At 34.0% G+C, this 18,974-nt stretch overlaps 1 protein-coding gene across 4 annotated transcripts in view; it reads left to right on the top strand.

The window, feature by feature from the left end:
* Positions 1 to 18,974, top strand: part of Tl (toll like receptor) — a 152,157-nt gene that overhangs the window by 11,090 nt on the left and 122,093 nt on the right. For all 4 annotated transcript variants that reach the window (XM_017610113.1, XM_017610111.1, XM_017610112.1 and 1 more), the window contains exon 2: positions 9,060 to 9,107. The gene's annotated coding sequence lies outside the window, so the exon portion shown is untranslated. The remainder of the gene's footprint in view (positions 1 to 9,059; positions 9,108 to 18,974) is intronic.

Below are 18,974 nucleotides of genomic sequence, written 5' to 3'. Positions count from 1 at the left end.
GCTTAAATATAACTTGCATACTCTTTGCACTAGAGCCAAAAATTTTCAAATGCACAGTATAATATTATAATAACACCTATCTAAAATTAATAAAATAATCGAGGGATAAACAGAAATTTTTATTCAGTTACATACATATTTAACTTCTAAGAACTTGATGTCTTTGAACGCCAAAAAGCTTGTAACATTTATGACTTCGAAACCATCTCCGCCACTTCCTTAGTTGGTCAGAAGCTACACATTTTAATAATGAAAGGAACATAGAACTAAAATAAAATGCCGGAAAAAAAGAAAGGTCGATTATCAAGCTGATGCGGGTTCAAGCGAAAGGAGCAAAACCAATAAAAAGTTCAAATTCAAATTCAAATAGCCAAAATGACATGCACATTTTCAGCGACATGGCGAATATATATTCCCATGAATCTGTAGCATAAAATCATGCTTTTTGATTGGTCTGTCAGTGCGTACACGTAATTTATTGCACATAAACGAAATGCTGCGATTAGTTGGGCAAATGTGCCCACTCAGTACCTTTGATTAGCCTCCATCTTGCCGTGTTGGGGAGTTTAAAGGGAGTTAATTTCGTTTGAAAAATGTGTTGATTTTCTTGAGATTTCGAAGCTTTTCTTTTGTTGCCACAAACCGCAAGGTCACTAATGCTTCTCGTAAGTTTAAATGCACAAAGGTTAATTGCAAGCCACAAGTTTATTTTTGCATTTTTTCACCTCAATTTGGGGCTTTGCTTTTTTATCTCATTTTCTTAGCTCTTAGCATTTCTTGATTCCAAGAGCACCCATAGCTAGCTGAAAACTTTTGAAAATCTACAAAATGCTTAAATATGTATGTAGGTATATTTCAGCTTTATTTGCTTCCTTTAGGAACCTTTTCGGTATCCTTTTTCATTGCGTCTTTCACCATATCTGTCTTTCACCTACAGCGATTGCTTACTTTCGCATTACAATAGCTTATTTTGCATATCTCGCAAGGATGCCTTCCGTTGTTTCCGGTTTGAGTTTCCTTTCAATTCATTTCTCGCCACATGCTACCTTAAATTACCGTTGACCTTAATGCGCAATTTTCAAATAGGCTTACCTTTGTGGCAGACACCTTTCGCAAATTAAGTTTTTTTATTATGTACTTGCGTGTGTCCTAGGAGATGGTATGTATTATTTCGTTATCAAACTATGTATGTACAGGTATATATGTATGTATGTTTCTAAATGCTATTTTGCATCCACTCTTTTGCGATGCTTTACTAATATTTTTTATTAAAACAGGGTTTGTTTTGGGTAACGTCTTCAGTTTTCTTCTTTGCTACAAATTTAGCTATTCCTTTAAATTTTGTTTTGATTCGGGAAAATGTATCTAGACTCTACAGCGAAAAATAACCTATTCTGTGAGTGAGTAGCTAAACCGGCCTTCGTGACTTTACATAAGTTTATAACAATATTAATGCGTTATCTTTACTGTAAGAAATTAAACCAAACAACAATTATCTTGCTTCGCGCGGAAGAAGTGAAACTTATTTAGATGCGGTTACAATAATAAAAATAAGAGAAGTAAGTTTTATAAAAAAATTTTCATGAAAAAAGCTCGATTTAATTAATTTAAATCTAAATTTTTACTAAAAAAATAACACTACTATTTTGGAAATTCGAAGTTAACGGGAAGAAGAAAAAATAATAACTTTTACGAAAAATTGACGCAATAAAATTCTTTATTAATTTTTTCTTAGCTTTGTACCTAATATCTTCCCAAATTGCTTATAGGTTTTTTAAGGGATTTGTTTTTTCTTTGCCTTTGTCCTAGCCCCAATCTTAGTCTTAATCTACATCTTAATTTCAACATTAGTCGTATACGTTGTACAACGGCTCCGCGCCAGTGAGTCATTCGCAATCGCATTATACTAAAGCCAGCCTTTCGACATAAGCTACTTACTTTTCCATACGAAGACAGATATGTATCTGTGGGCATATGGAATAGTAGCTTAAGTCAAGAGGCTGGCTTTAGTATAATGTGACATTCGCAAGTGTGCAATTGCGAATGACACACTGATGCCAAGCCATTGAAGAACTCTTGGCAAATATACATACGTGAAAGGAGTAGCTCTGATGCTAGCAAGTGAATATTCTCCTGAAGTAAATGTTATCAACAAATTTCTTGTGGTTGAAAGAATACACAGAATGGCGCATTATATCAAAGCGAGACTTCCTTCTTAAGCTACTATTCCATTTGGCCACACAGATATGCAGTTTGCACAATATATATTTCATCGTGCCAATTTTTGATACAATAAAAATAAAATTTGATTTTCAAAAATATTTCAGCACTAACATGCCACAATTGACATACAAAATTTTATTATGGTCAGAAACAGAAGATATAAGATTTGAATTTAAATTACTTTTTAATTGGTAAAACTAAATTAATTGCATTGCTGCTCGTAAAAGATTTCGCAAAATTTAACCTGACATTTTTGTTAGGAAATCTTGGAATTTCCGAATGATTTATTTTGTGCTGCACAAAAATTGATATACACATAAATATTTTTTTATATGCATATGTAGCTACATACATATGTACTTACTTATATGCGTATGTACATATGTATGTATGTTTATGTACACAAAGGAATGTGATAGCTCACAATGTTAATAAAATAACCTTCACCACAAAGAACGTAAGACAATGTTAGACAAATGTGCCGCAACCAATGTGTGCCATTACCAAACAAAATAAAAAAATATTCTATATTGTGAAAAATTACATATGTATGTCTGTATGTATGTTTAAAATAATTGGATAACTATATCTGGTATCATAGTCATTGAGGTTGTTCACATTTGCCTGGTTATCAGGTTATCTGGTTAAAGATTATTATTGTGTGTGTTGTAAACTGAATCAAAAATATAACCACATAAATTGATAACCAGGCAAGCGTGAACCACCTCATTGATTTTCGAGGCACCTTTTAAGGATAATGAAAGCTTGAAGGCAAAAAGTTACGCAATGATTTCAAACCTATATACACATTTGCGTATACATATATACATGCGGCGAGCTCCGTTACGCTCAAATGTATGTTTTTATTGAAATAATTTCGGGCATTCACAATTCCACCCCAAATTAATTTTTTCCCGAAAATTCTATCATCAATAACAGATGTTGCCACATGAACTTTAATTATTGATTCGAATGAATTTAGATGCTTTATTTACATAGAATGTACATAAAGAGGTTAAGGGAATCACATATCAAGTCAATTCCACGCTTTGTGTTAGAATTGTGAGGCATTAAATTTACGTTTGTGGCTTCCAGTGGAATTTTTATACGCTGCGGCTGTTGTTACAAATTTAAAAGCAGTCTATATATATATGTTTTTTACTGTATGTATGTCTGTGTTTACACCATAAACCTCTGGCAGCGTTTGCCGGCTGCTATTGCAGTAATGCAATCCATTTATGATCACAATCTTTTGTAGTTTGTAAGCCTAAAGGTATTTGTGTTGTTTATGCCATAACGACACACGCATTTCTCTTGGATACTCCTTTGTGTATACATTCAAGTTGTATGGAAAATATGCCGTTTACATTCGTACGTAGCTACTATTTACGTATGCAGATAAATAATAGTAATTTGTTGGCATTCTACCATGGTTTGATTATCGAAATGCCTGACAGCACCATTCCAGTAGCAATTGAAGAAGATTGCATTTATTATTGAATCTACTGAAGTCATTATTTAAGTCATTAATAAAGTCATTACTACTTTGTAAAAAAGTAAATTATCAGCATGCAGATGCGGGAAGATGTGTGTTAATAATGGCGATTTGGGGTGGTACAACATTTTATATTCAGACAGAAGACTAGAATACCTGTTTTTTCCAGCAAAAGGAAAAAGTTCATCGAAACATTTCTTGAAGCGCAAATATATACTTTTCTAAAACGTGAAATATCTGCTAGTTATTATTGATGATAAGCTCTCATGGAAGCGACAAATGGAGAAAACTATTCAAATGGCAGGGCCTTCATTAGGACCTGTCGGTAGAAGAAGACGTAGAAAAACATATCTGGTCTGAGGTACACGCCATCGAAATGAAATCTTACGAAGAAGAGCAGTATGAATTTTCTTGCACGTTAATTTTAAAACTGATTTTGTCTCGGTCATAGCGTGATAAGTGTTATGTCCTTCCATGCACTGAACAACATCTTAGCCTTATAAATATCCAACATATAGAGCCCTTACCGTCAAAAAGATATAAGCGACATTTTTTTTTTTAATTTTGCTTTTGAGGCGGAAATATTCCTAGTGCATCTATGTAGATGGATTTCTGCATAAAAATAAAGTTTTGAAAAAAATTTCGCTAACATCTTTTTGGCGGTTGGGGCTCGAGATGGTAAATTATACAAAAAAAAAAGAAATAAAACTATTATTACTCCAATGTTACATGCTTCCTTGGAATTACATTGCATTGGTCGGAAAGAAATTTTGGCGAAAAAAATGTTTTAAAAATGCTAAAGCAATAAGGCAAACCATAGCAATGTAACATGGTATAAAAATCAATTGTTGCACAGTTATGCGTATAGCGTTGGATAAAAGAATGTTGGGCAGAAGCAAAGGAGCGGGAAACTCGTAAATATGTAGCACATGGACATGGATATGCATAGAGGAGAATAACGTTTTATTTTAATTAGCTGCATAAATGCAACACTTTACGAGCATTAAAATGCAAAACGCCAAAGCGGGAAAAGTAGGAAAGATAAAAACGCAGAGTAATAAGAGCGCCACAAGTGGAACAAACAATTCCAACCAACTATGCGTGCATGAAAGTATGTAAGAATTTTTAATTAATCTTGAAATTTATGGAGCGAAAAAATTTTAATACATTGCATTAATGCATGCCAAGTGAATTTATAATGGATGGCGCAATTTTAGTGGGACTGAAAGGCTAGGTTAGGAGAAATTAATTTATTTTTTGGTAATTAATTAATGTCAAAGTTTAGAAATGCACGATTGTGCTAAGTTCGCTTCGTTGACTATTTTTATTTTGCTTGTTTAATATTTATTATTATTATTTTTTAAATATGCGGCGTTTTCCTTATCTCTTAATTTGGTTAGGTTAGGTTGTGCGGGCAGCTCTGAGAAGGTGATGCCCAGGTATGTAGTTACCCCATGCCTATCCCTACATGTCTTTAAACCATTTTGTTTCTCAGGCGATGCCTAGCAGTCCTTCCAGTGGAGATTTCCCAAAGATATCCAGGCTCTCGAAGAAATGGTCCACAAGAAGCTTGAAGCGTTTTCCTCGGAATGCAGGCTACTCGCAAAGGAAGTGCTGGTAGGATTCTACCTCCTTCTCATCTCTACAGCTTCTACAAAAATCGTTATACGGTGTCCCCTAAGTATTCCTGTGGGAAGCCTAACGTTCGGCTTTGAAAGCCTTAATAAACTTCTCGTTAGACTTCTGTCTCGACTTTTGAAGACAGAAATCGCAGAGGAGGGTTCACAATCCTGATCGCTTCCCCAATCCCAATCTAAATTCCCTTTCTAGGATTTTCGTCCGCTTCCTCATTTTCTGGAACACCATTATGCCGCAGGAGTCAGTAAAGGTTTATTATTTGTTGCTGTAGAGATTGTAAGGATCTTCGGCATTCCTTAAGACATATCGAGTTAGTCATTGCCGACCCTGTCGACTATCAACGACGAACGCAAGTTTAGATGGAGCTAGAACGCTGACCAGCCTTGCCACCTTGTCGAGTGCATATATCTCAGTGTGAAAAAACACTGCAGTGATAGCTCCTGAGAGAAGACAGCAGATCCTGTTCCGATATCCATTTTGGAGCCGTCCGTGAAAATGGGTACTTCGTCATCGCTAAAAGCAATATTAAATTCCCATTCACTTCTATCTGGAAAATGGACATCGAAATTCCGATTGAGGTCAGGAGTGTGGAATGGCCAGGAGTGTCTCTAGCGCCACCTTGGGCGTTGAGTAAGTCGCCCCCGTTGTGCATAGGCATCCTTGTCGTTGCAGGTTGAGTAGATGTGAAGTGTTGTCAGCGCGCCATAGGTGAGAATAGGTGTAACTTTTGCCGTATAAATTCTGTGTATTATCAGCGGTTGTAGCCCCCAGTCCTTATCAATCGTAGCTTTACAAGACTAAAGCGTATTGAGCGCCCTTTTTCTCCGCTCTTCGGTTTTCCTTTTCCAGGAAAGCTTAGAGTCGAGAATAACCATCAAACCATAGGTAAGGACCTTAGCGGCTTTCAATAATAACCCCCACCACGTTCGTCAGAAAATACGAAAAACTACTTCTAAGCACTTGAAAATCATCTGTGTAAAGAAGACTTTACATTACAAAGATTTTTTCTGTGTACATTTTTAGTGCATAATTTCAAAAATGCCTAATTTGGAGTTGTGTCCGTTTTGAAGATCATTTGCGATATGTAGAATGGCTCGCTGAATGCTTTTCTATTTTTACTAGCGCTTTCGTTTGCGATGCATTTAAATGCTCTTTAGTACCGAACATTGCACCACTACACACATATGGCTGTTTCACTTACACACAATTGCATTTCTTACAAAAAGTCACACATTCCAGTAAAGCAGACACCGCACAATCCATTTTCTCTATAACACCATACCCTATCGCTCTACATACTTTTCTAAACACTGCTGTCTTCCTCGATTATGCTCACTTTTAATTCATTTTTCCTTATTCTCGCCATTTCCGCCATGCAATTTGCATAAATTATCCTCTTCCTCCTTCTTATCGGCATCTTACTTCCACAAAAAAAGCTGTAGAAAAATCTTTTTGAAGCCAAGTTCATGCCAGTTTCCACAATTGACCCGTCTGAATTAGAGAAAGTTTAAACTGGGTAAAATGTTGCAATGTCCTTCGAGTGGTGAGCAGCTGCCTGCTGTGCTCATACATTTTTTCCGTCCAACTGTTGCAAAATCAAGCTTTTCTTAAAATTTCTGTAACTTTTTATGACTATTTCTTTTACAGTCTCTGTAAAAGTTTTTTGCTTTTGACTTTTATTTGTTCGGCAGAAAGTTGCATTAGCATTGTTGTCAAAATCAGTGAACCCCAAACGTTAACTGGCCGCAGCGGCGCTGACTTTACTAGCTCCATCAAAGCGCGCTCATTTTTTAATGCAATTACAAATCATATCCGTCAAACTATATACGTAGATGTGATTACATTTAATTCACGTTTTCTCTTCACATTGTTTTTGATGTTTTTCTGCCATAAATATATTTCATGCGAAATTTTTGCATTCCTCTCTTTTCGATTTCGTCTCTTGAAATTTGCATGAAGTGAATTTCTCACATTGCAATCCTTTCAACAGTTCATCTTTTTTGTTACATATTTCATCGTCTCTTCCATTCCGTAAATACTTGTTTGCTGGTTGCTTTTCACTTTAATCTCATTAGCAGAGACTCAGTCACTGCTCGTTTTAACTACTCGACTATAAAGCACCATCCAGTTTAAGGAGATTTTGAAATTGAGAGCAAACTAAATCAACCAAAATACAATTAAATATAATAACACTCACTCAAACAAGTGTTCACGTGTTGATTTCTCTAAATATTCACAACGTTCTCGAAGTTAATTTTTTGTTGTTATTTTTCTTTAAAAAAATTTAGAGAGTTCACAAGGTGTCGTATGTCGTAAATTTTTAAAGACTAACAACCAACTAGTTTTTTAGCGAGGTGCAATTGCATAATACAACATTTATCTTAGCATTTATCTTATCAAACTTTTCGGATTTTTAATCTGAATCTTTACAAAATATTTGCCTACGCAGTTTTATAGCACATACAATTTTAATTTAAATAATATTTTTGCTGACGGATTTTTACGTGTTTTTCGTATAAGCATGAATTTCTTATGAAATAATATAACGTAGACCGTTTGCCGGAAATAACATTGATTATATAAAAACAAAAACGTAAAAGCAGTCACAAAAACAACATTCTCAAAAATCACCGGGATTGTTCAACGGGCTGAAACTTGCTCTGCATTAGACTAAAATCGTATGAAAATTAGTTGAGTTATTTTAAATTTTGTATAAAGTTTGAAACTGTGATTTACACGGTTTTGGCTAAAGCTTGGACAATATTTTTATAGAAAAATAACAAAGAATGTATGTTTAAAAACATTATGAATATTCAAAAAAAATAAATAAAATAAAATCAACACGTGAACTTTTGTTTTAGCCACTGTATATACACCTTGCAATCAAATGAACAACTGTGACTATAAATACTTACGGGGAATATCCGGGCACTTTACCTCTAGGGGTATTTCCTCAACTCAAACAACTACCATATAAGAGGGTGCTGATATCATACCCAATATTATCCTTATATGGGCCCTCCGGACACTTTGAAATTCTTGGGAACGAATTTGCAGACCAATCTGCCACGGACTTCCATTAACAGTCACCCCCAACTATGACTTTGACGACATGAAAAAGTACTTAAAAATCAACCTAGCCAACAACCAAAATAATATCTGGGCTATCATATCCCGCTAATAGCAATATATTAATAGTTAAAAATATACTGTTAACGACTTTGTAACATTTAACCACAAAGACTCTTTCTCGAGAACAGATCTGGTAAAAAAGTGACATATAAAAAAAAACGGAAAAGCAGTCTAAAAAAATAAAATAAAAAATTAATGCACTTCATAAGACTAAAATGTTATGGGCTATATAGCTGCATACTTAAAATGGTTCTAAATATTCACACTAAAAAGTTAAAATTTTGATGAAAGTTTGAAACTGTTATTTTTATGGTTTTGGTTAAAACTTGGACGGTAAGTTTTTAAAGAAACATAGCAAAACAAATTTAGCGGGCACTTATTTGAGTCACTGTATAAGCAGTAATTTGGTTTTTCATATCGACAAATTCATTTTAAACCGAAACTGTGCCTATTCACAATTTCAGGTACCCAAATTTATTTATCCAAAAATCAGTAAACTATTTTTGTTAGTGTTTTACATATCCATATTCAATAAAGTGCTAATAGAATTTTTTTACTCTTCTCATTACAGCTCATTTTATAGGCATCAACAAACAAAAGCCAATTATTCAACTTAAAGGTAAGCATGAGTTATAGTGTTTTATTACCCGTATAAAAAAAAATCAAACTTGAAGAAGAGTTTACAATTAAAAGTTGCTAAAATTAATTGCGTTGGTGTTCTCATTTTCATGCCTCACTAGCCGCAATTAACAAATAACGCAACGAATTGAGTATCATTTCAAAAAACCAAATGCCACATAAAAATTAACAAAGAAATTAATAATAAAATGTAAATATCTATATTCGGTAAATATTTGGTGGTGGGTTTTATTGCTTAAACTCCCTAGAGGCAATAATTTGACAAAAAATCATCACGTTCAAATACATATATTGTGCGCCACAAAAGTGAAGTCATACAACAATGAAATCAAATATTTATTGCAATGACATTAAATATGTATGTATGTACGTATGTACATTAGCGTGATCCATAAACAGAAAAGTTGGAATCTTAATGGTCTCAACCCTAGGATTTTTCTATAACAAAAAAAATATATCCCATGCTTTTTGTATATTGAAATCAAAAAATATTTAGAGGTCGCTCTAAGTGCATGAAGTTTTCCATGCCCTTACCTCTGTGACAGATCTGGTAGTCTGGCAGACACCGAAGGTACGACATTTTTCCTGAGATGGAATAGCATTGATTACCAAAAACGCCTATTTTTCGAAATACTGTTTATTTATATGACTATTTCATTAATGAATATTTAAATTATTGATAGAATTTCCAGTTTAAATCGAAAAAAGTTTATAAATAAATAGCTAATCTATATCTTTTTATCGATAAAATTAATGTCTGAGAGACTACACGTCAGTAACGTGACCGAAATCGCTCTGTTTTACTGACGCTTATTATCTCTGTCATTAATTTTCCAAATCAAAATATATAGATTAGATTGTAGTAAATGCGATTCAAGTTGAACAATTGAAAACCATTTCGTATGTCTGGCTGTAACTGACCGTGCAGAGATGTTTGGTGTTATTTGTTGGCTTCCAGCATTTTCAAGTACGAATGCCGTCAGCGCAACTTATAACTTTTATTTTTGTTTTTCTGTTTTTAGTTTTTCTTAATTACGAAAAAGTACAGAACCATATACAATGACGAAAAAAATTTATGAAAGTTGAACATTTAAACACGCATTTATAAAGCGGCTGTAGTTGGGTGTGCAGTGATACTTGCTGTTATTTATAGCGTTTTCTTTTCTCAAAAAAGAGAATGAAACAGAAAATATACTACTCCATCACAATTTATTTATAGAACTTAATAAAGCTGAATTGTTCACTTGGCCTGTAAGTCTTTAACAATTTTAAAGCAAAACACTTATTTCTGATAGGGGAAAATAATTTCATTTTTACAAGATTAAATTAAAAATCAACCATGCAACTCTCACCCTCACGTTTATTTGAGGGCAGAAAAGGCAGCACTTTCGCCGGATCAGAGCGCAACCTGCAAGTGCAGCCTTTTTTCGAGAAAAGAAAACGCTATTAGTAACTTTCACAAGATGTGGGTTAAAATCACGTCAGAGGCAACGTGTTAAAATGTTTTGTATCTGGAAATTATGAAAAAGCATCTGTGATGTGCAGAACGAAAGCGTATTCAAGAGAAAAAATCGACAACCAAAAGTTTCGTTAATATTAACAAAAGTATGGTGTGACAACATCAATGCGCACGCCACAAATCGGAGGAGAAGCTCGGCCAAACACTAACATATGTGTAAGCGCCAATCTATTATTATTATTATATGGTTAATATTACCAAATGATTATTGAAAATAACATCCAGGGCATTATTAATATTAGCCAAAAATCACATTGATTCCATTTCAAAGTTTGAATTTGGTGATATTAAAAAACTTTTTGTTGATTTTTTTCTCAGTGTTAATATGAGAAAAATGCACTTTTTCATAGAAATGATATACAATTCTTGAGAACATATATTTTGGATCGGATAATAAATGATAGTATTAACAAGCAAAAAGCAAAACCGACTTCAATTCTCATTAAAAAATTTTAGAGTACCGTTAATTTGGTCACTATCCAATGATGGAATCTATACCAAATTACAACGAAGCAACTTCTTAGTTACCATCTTTACTTTAAAAAAAGAATTGTAGAAATCGGTTAACGTGGTCCAAAGTTGTGTGGAAACATACGTAAGAAAAAATAAAAATATATTTCGTCTTCCTTTTTTGAAGTCTGTTAAAAAGTAGATAAATAGACAATTGGGTATTGCTATTGGAAATCTCTTGAAGAGAAACGAGATTTTCCGATTGAAAAATATAGAATTGTGTACTATTTATACAAAAACGTATTTTCCCCCATATAAAACACATAGAAAACTGCACGGGCTTAAAGCCAGTACCATTTATCATTTTTTACCAAAATTTTCAACATTTTTATCCCCGCAAGTAATTTTGGACCACCCTAATGTGCATATGTAGAAAGGTAATCCAGCAGACAATAGGACAAAACATATGCATTTACAAGTGCACTCTTAACCTAAAACACATTTACACATGTGCCTGTGTATGCACATTAGGGTGGTGTAAAAATGCATGTGAAAACATAAAGTCGCAATGCACACAGCCCCTAGGAGTGCTCTGTACCGAAAAAAATATAACACTTTTTTATTTTGGAGCTTTGAGCGACCTCTAAATATTTTTTGAATCCAAATAAAAAAGGAGTATTTCTTTCGAGATAGAACAATCCTAGGGGTGCTCACACCCCGACTTTACTTATTTTGGACCTCCCTAAGTACGTATGTTTTTTTTTGTTTTTTTGTGAGAAAAAAATCAAATTTAGGGGATTCACAAGACGTGTTAACCGTCGTAAAATCTTAAGCTTAACACTTGTTTATGTAAAATAGCGGTTAAAATGGTTGGGGGGTTGGCTAATTATATATTCTTTATCAGTTTAAAAGAATTTCGGTTTAGTTAGAAATCCCCTAAAACCATTTTAATTAAAAAAGATGTTAACCTTAAGATTTTACGACGGTTAACACGTCTTGTGAATCCCCTAATTGTAATTCATGCAGATACAAAATTAGAAAAGTGCCCTTGCCAGCCATAAATATCAAATTCAAATGTAATTGTAATAAAAACCAATAGCAATAATATTAAAAAATAGAAATATAACAGAAAAACCTGTCGATTGCAGATGATGCCAAAAACAAAAACAACAAGAACATATCATATTAATATTCTATGTGCTGATAGCGCAATTAAAAAACAATAAAAGCCAATAAAAAACGTTAACAATACCGTAGGCTTACTATGTGTTAAACAACGAAAATTGCTGGCGCAAATGCAAATGCTTTGAATTCGAAAAGTATATCAAAAAAATATTTAATTTAGCTGAAATTGCAATCAGTGAAAAAATATGTTTGTATGTGGTTCAATAAAAAATTATTCAAATGTTCTGTCTACAATATATTGAACTCGATTTCTGGCAAATTGGCAATAATCGCCTTTATGAAATTTATTTCATCTGCAATTTATACCTTTTTATAGCCTGAACATTTTAAGTTGGTTTTTCTTTTTTCGGTACGCTTGAAATTTGCTAAAAAATTGCGATTTTGAAGATGAGTTGCTGTTGTTACGCATCTAACGTTACTCTTATCCAACTTTGGAAAGAGGCACAAGTAAGCCGCCGTAAGACTATTGTGATACCCTAATAGAAGCTCCTTAAATTCTTCCTTTCTCTATGAGGAGCAACAAATTCAACATACTAATGAAGGTCACGAAGTCGGAGATACCAGCTCACAGATCAGTTCAGTCATACACTCGGGAGATTAGTGATGGAAAGAATGTCGACGGGCCATCGCCAATGCGTAGTAATGACATAGATAATGCCGCGAAAACCTTGGTTAAATGCTGAAGCAGCGGTCGCTGCAGTCGGAAGAGAGTGCTAAATCTTCTTCTTTTTACGTTTGGCCAGATACGTCGTGCCATCCTAATACGTGTGGACACTGCAGATTTCAGAAAATTTCAATTCAAAAAGTCAACCGGAAAGAGTTTTTCTATATGGTATTTCAATGAAGCAGTGTGCTACTGGTTGGCTAAGGAATATTTATCTTAAATGATTTAAATTTTTGTAATTTTTCTCCAAAAAGTCAACAATCGGTCGTTTTTCCCGGTATTTTTTTCAGTAAAAAATAACAACTGAAATTTAACTTTAGTTGTTTTTCGAGCAGGTATATATTTTATTTGTTCGATTAAAAATATAAGTTAAAGTTTGACATTCGTTTTTGCATGCAATTGTAAAAGTCAAAATTTTACTTGTATTATTTCGGTTAAAAATAAAATTTAAAATTCATTCGCTATTTCATCTGCTTAAGTTTTAAACATTTTATTGCTACGTATAGAAATGTAAATATTGGTCGTTTGTGCAATGGTAAGCAAATAAGCAGTGCAACAAAACATTTGGCGTATTCATATCTCCTTGGTTATCAGGTTATCTGTAGCTCGTTTCTGTAACAATTCTCTACCAAGGCGAATTGTGATATGAATTCGCCGCCCTGTTCTCTACTGCGATTGAGTAGTAGAAAATTACGTATATTCTCTACCAGTAGAGAAATAATCGGTAGAGAAGAGTTACAGAAACGAGCTACTGGTTAGAAATTATTATTCTCTAGTGTATTTTGTTATTGTAAACTGAGTAAAAATGTAACCACATAACCAGACAGATATTAATGTGCCAAATAAAGAGATTGATAGCAAATTGTTATTTTTATTTCTTAATTTTTGATCGAAAACATATCAAAAAAATATAACGATTTTTAATCGACAAAAAACCATAACATACATGCGCCTCCGTCAAGATCTGAAACTAGAGTAGTTGTGAGGAGAAAGTCTTTCGAGTTTTTAGCAACGTTTTTTTTCACAGTAATTTATGGTAAATAGCTAAAACTAAAAGTTACTTAAAATTACTGATTTTCCAAACGATTGTGCAAACTAAGCAAAAAAAATAAAAAGCTTACTGATTTCCCACAGTAACAACAATAAAATTACTACGTGTATGGCGCACAGTCATAAACTAGATTTTATGGCAATAACTCTCTGGCAACACATGTGCACAACAATCAAGCCGCTCACCATTAAGTGCAACCGAAAGCAAACCATTGCCTTGTGGCTAAAAATACAAAACTCCTTCCGGCAAAAGCAAAAAAAAAAACAAAAACAAAAAAAGCAAGTTCACTTAAACATTTGCAGCTGCAATTAATATCCTGCATTTTTGTTTTTGTGCTCACGTGCATGTGATTGTGTTGTGCAGTGCTTTTGTTTAAATTTCATCTGTGCAATTTTCATCATTCACACACGCACACGCAAGTGCATACATACATACTCACATGCAAATGCATTTTAAGCCTTCAAGAAAGACAAACAAGCGCACAAATGAGGGAACCAACGAACGAACGAACTAACGAACAGCAGTAGCACAACATCCAGTGTGACCACTTTGTCAGTAATTCTTCAAAACGTGAGGAATTTCAAGTGCGCTTGAGTATTTTTATTTTAAGGAATTTCCTCTTATTACATTTGAAGATACTTAAATAGCCTTAAGCAAAGGGATATTTCGCTTGGTTCCGCTTGTGTGGTGTTTTTCGCTCTTAAGCAAATCTGAATTTGCTGCTAAATATTCAAAATGTTATCGATCATTTTTTTCATTCCATCTTTATATTTTCGACTAATTTTGAACTTGCAAAATCTGGATAACGAATGAAGAGAACACGCATTGTTCGATCATAAGAATATTCGTGTTGATTCTTCATTTGATCCAGAAAATTATAGGAACAAATTTTTGAATTAAAAGATTCTTCAGGTTCATATAAGTTTCCAAATTAAAAAAAAAATATATATATCTGCATTACTAATACAGCTCTTTTCTAATGCTTCAGTAGAACGTATATTTAGTAGTTTAAAAATGTGTAGCACTGACTTGAAAACCAGATTGAGCACTCATATAGCTGTCGCAATATTATACACAAAGCAAGGCATAAGAAATAATGGTGATACTTTTGTTTGAGCCGCAAGAACAAAGGTACCAATTGAAATGGAGAATGTAATTAATTGTTATGCTAATATCTGCTAATATCTCAAATCTGTAATGTAAAAATGTTGAGTAATTTGTTCGGATTTTGAGGATTTCCCATTTGTTTTTGAGGATTTTGGTAATTTTTTTTTGTGGCAACACTAACAGCATCACTCGCATGCGAATGAATTGGATGAGTGCACAACGGCTGCTGCGCTGCTACAATTGCGTGACAGACGCGCAAGCAATTACTGGCGCGCAGAAGGCACCAACAACAAACAACATTTCAGCATTTCAACTCACTGCAGCTCTCGCTAACTGACAGGCGGGTAGGCGGCCAGCCAACGCTGCAGTCAGATAGTAGTGTACAGTTGATGATTTGCCGTTGTTGTTACTGTTGAAATTTTGTTTGTTATGTGGTGTGTGTGCAGGCATTCATTATCCTGCAGAAATGCAGTTAAAAATGTAATTACATTTTCCACCGTTCCAACCAAGCAAACACAGAGATGTAAACTACTACATATACACATGCATACATACCACATTTGCGATAAAAGAGAGCGATGAAAAAATTTTTTTTGATACGGGCATTTTCAAAAAAAAAAAACAATAAGCTTTAAAAAAACGTGGTTTTGTAAATTTCATTTTGATTGTTTGCTAGCTGCTTTCTTTTGGCCGGCCATGCAAATGCAGGGCGAGTATCCTTAAATTGCTTGTATGTATGTATGTATGTCAAGCGGCAGTGATTGCGTATCCAGCTTAAAATTATGCTTGTGGAATCGCAAACAATTAAAATGCTCTGCAGGGCCTGCAGCGCTATTTGCGCATCATTGTGGTCGTTTAGTTGTTTGCCTATGCAGGCGCGCAGATTTTACCGAAATTTGCAGAAAATATGAATTATGCTTTCATAGATATAAGTATGTAGTTATTTGTGCTTTCGCATGTGCACATGGTACAGATACTCGTATATGGTATCATAAAGCGGACATTTAATCCGGTTTCATTAAAAAAAAAAACAAAGAAAAAGATTTATCTTAAAACAAGCAGAAAATCTTATTTGCACAACAACATAAATACAGATAAATATAAGGCACACCCACGTTCTCGATTTTTTATAGTTTAAATTAATGTGCTAGGTGAGAAAGTTTATTTATCTTTCTTCTTTTTCTTTAACATATTTTTAAGCGTTGTTTGCAGTTGCTTGCTGAGATGAAGCTCATGTCGAACCAAAAAACAAATTCAAATTAAATAGTGAAAGTGAAAGCGTTTATTTTTGATTTGCCACTTCTCATTTACAAATAATTAAATTACTCATACGCCCTGTATTACCAGTAAAAATGTAAAGGTTAAGGTCTGATAGGTAGGCTTTGTTTCCATTGGGTTTTCAGCTTGCTGTAATGATATTTAGTAAAATTTACAAAGCACCAAGCTGCAGCTACGAAGAGCTTGAAATATTTTAACTGTGAAATCGTATAGCTGGATGTTAAAAACGACGATGTGCTCCTCTTAGTGGCATCCGAAATTGTTCTAGAAGTACTACTAATTTTCAGTTAAAACATCTTTTGTTTGCAAATCGGGCAGAACATACAGAGCATCAAGTTAGGATCTCATTTTGGCTATTTAGCCAACAGCAGCTATGCTATGAAGTCATTCGTTGTGAGTAAACTAGTTTTGCGCCATTTAATTTGGGTTTCATAAAATCGAGTAAATTGATTTTATTTATTTGTAAATTCATGCCAGTTTTCTACGGACTAACACTAAGCGAACAGTTTATGGGACAATACGGGCTTGTGCAAATAGCACAATTTTTCTTGCGAGCAAATGGCCGAACCCAAGTATGGCTACACTGTCGGAGATCAATGTCAGGGAGTCTAGATGCGCTAGTAAGCAGTTTTTTTTAACCACATAGCCATAGTAGCGGTGAAAGTACTTCTTCCTGTGGCGTACCCCTCACTGCCTACTTATACAAATTTGCCGTGAGAAACTAATTCGGCATGAATTCCCTGCTTCTTAACAGAGATACGATTCAAATTACCGTGCGACAAGAACCAAAAAATTTCAAAATACACGAAAGAATCGATCAACTCACGAAACTATGGGTCAAATATAGTAAAACTGCGTTTCTAGTTTTTCACTCTGTCGTGAAGATTTTTTTCAAAGGACTTGGAAAGGTATGATTAATTTAAAAAAAAAAAATATTTAAAAAAACTAGTGCAATGTAGAATAACACTATAGGTACCAAATGAGATAGAAAAATCTGTAGAACTTAAAAACAATAAAGTTTTTTGATTAAAAAGGACGAGTAGGTATCGGAAATGCGCTTCTAATAACAAATACCCTTTTACGTTAATAAAGTTTTTAGGACGAAGTTCGATGAAGAGGTCGTGCATATATTAGTCCTCAAACAATAATTAAAAAAAAAATATTCCAAATTTGCTAGGATATTTAAGAACAAAATTTGTAAAGAACATTTTTTAATCATAACTCTACAAAATTTGTTCTTTTATATGATACCCTTAGTGTTATCCTACATTGCACAGAATTGTTTAAATATTTAAATTTTAAAATAATCATATTTTTTTTAAATTTCAAAGTCCTGATGTCAGAGAGAAAAACTATGTACGCAGTTTTACTACACTCTACCCATAGTCTCGAGAATATATTCATTTTTTAGTGTGTAAAATTTACCGTCGCACGGTGTAATCCGATGACCTGAACTTTCGATTAAGTGAACTTCGAGTCTCTGAAATACTCGTAAATATTACTTTAATCTTCATCCAGCTTAGCGAAAAATCGTAACGACCATAACCGAAGTGTGTTGTGTTCGCCCATATCCCGGGATTTAAGGCGGGAAAAACTGAAAATAACAAATTTTATCTTTTCTACCTTCACTAGCTCCTCCAGGAGGTCCTCAGAGCGATGTAGTGCAGTATTAAGAATATCGGATCGAATTCCTCGATCCTACACACTGAGCAGTTATTTGCCTGGGGAAGTCCAATGCCTACTCGGCCGGTTCAGGCCATGAACCATATAATATATTAATATGCGGTAGCGAAAATATACAGATCTATATGTGAAATTCAACTTTCAAACTTAAAAAAAAAAACTAGGAAAAAACGACAAATTTCAAAAAATTGCATGTAATTTTCAAACTTTTGAATCAGAATTTCTGGAAAAAATTAGTTCGTAGTTTGTTTGGCCGAGTTTCTCCTTCGATTTGTGGTGCGGCGTGCGTCTTGTCACACACAGCGGAGGGACCTACAGTTTTACACCGGCTCCGAGCGGCGATTGTATTTTTATGAGAAGCTGTTTTTCGTGACAGAAATACACTCGGAGGTGTGTCAATGCCTGACGAGTACGAGAATGCGTACAATGAAAAATATTTAGTAATGGTTCCATTATCTTGAAAGTTTTTTGGGAACCCCTGCTCAAGACAAAACGCCCAAAGGGGCAACGCTGGCACGAGAAATATTCGAAACTGTGTAAGATTCCGCTAAGTATGCCATTACAATCAATTGATTATATTCGTAACTGTAATATTTGCAAAATCTCAGACTGCAACAATTAATAAGTTATTTTTCATGCCAGATTATGCGTATTAAATACGCCTAAGCTACCCGAACAGCATTCATGCATAACAATATGTGCCAGTCTGGTGTACTTATTTGCTGCTGTTCTGCTTAATCCACAGATAAGTGTATATTTGCAAATGTATTTATTCTTGTTAAAATTATTTTTGTTCAACTTAAAATGAATTATGCGAGTATATGTTTATGTATATGTAGTATGTATATCTGTGCTAGCTTTTAGACCACAATATTTAGCATGCGTTCGTTTAAGGTGTTACATATAAAAT

The sequence above is a fragment of the Rhagoletis zephyria genome, unplaced genomic scaffold (genome assembly GCF_001687245.7).
Source record: "Rhagoletis zephyria isolate East Lansing unplaced genomic scaffold, Rhagoletis_zephyria_1.1 Rzeph_scaffold_00282, whole genome shotgun sequence".
Lineage (NCBI taxonomy): Eukaryota > Metazoa > Arthropoda > Insecta > Diptera > Tephritidae > Rhagoletis > Rhagoletis zephyria.
This window is presented reverse-complemented; position numbering and strand designations above follow the sequence as displayed.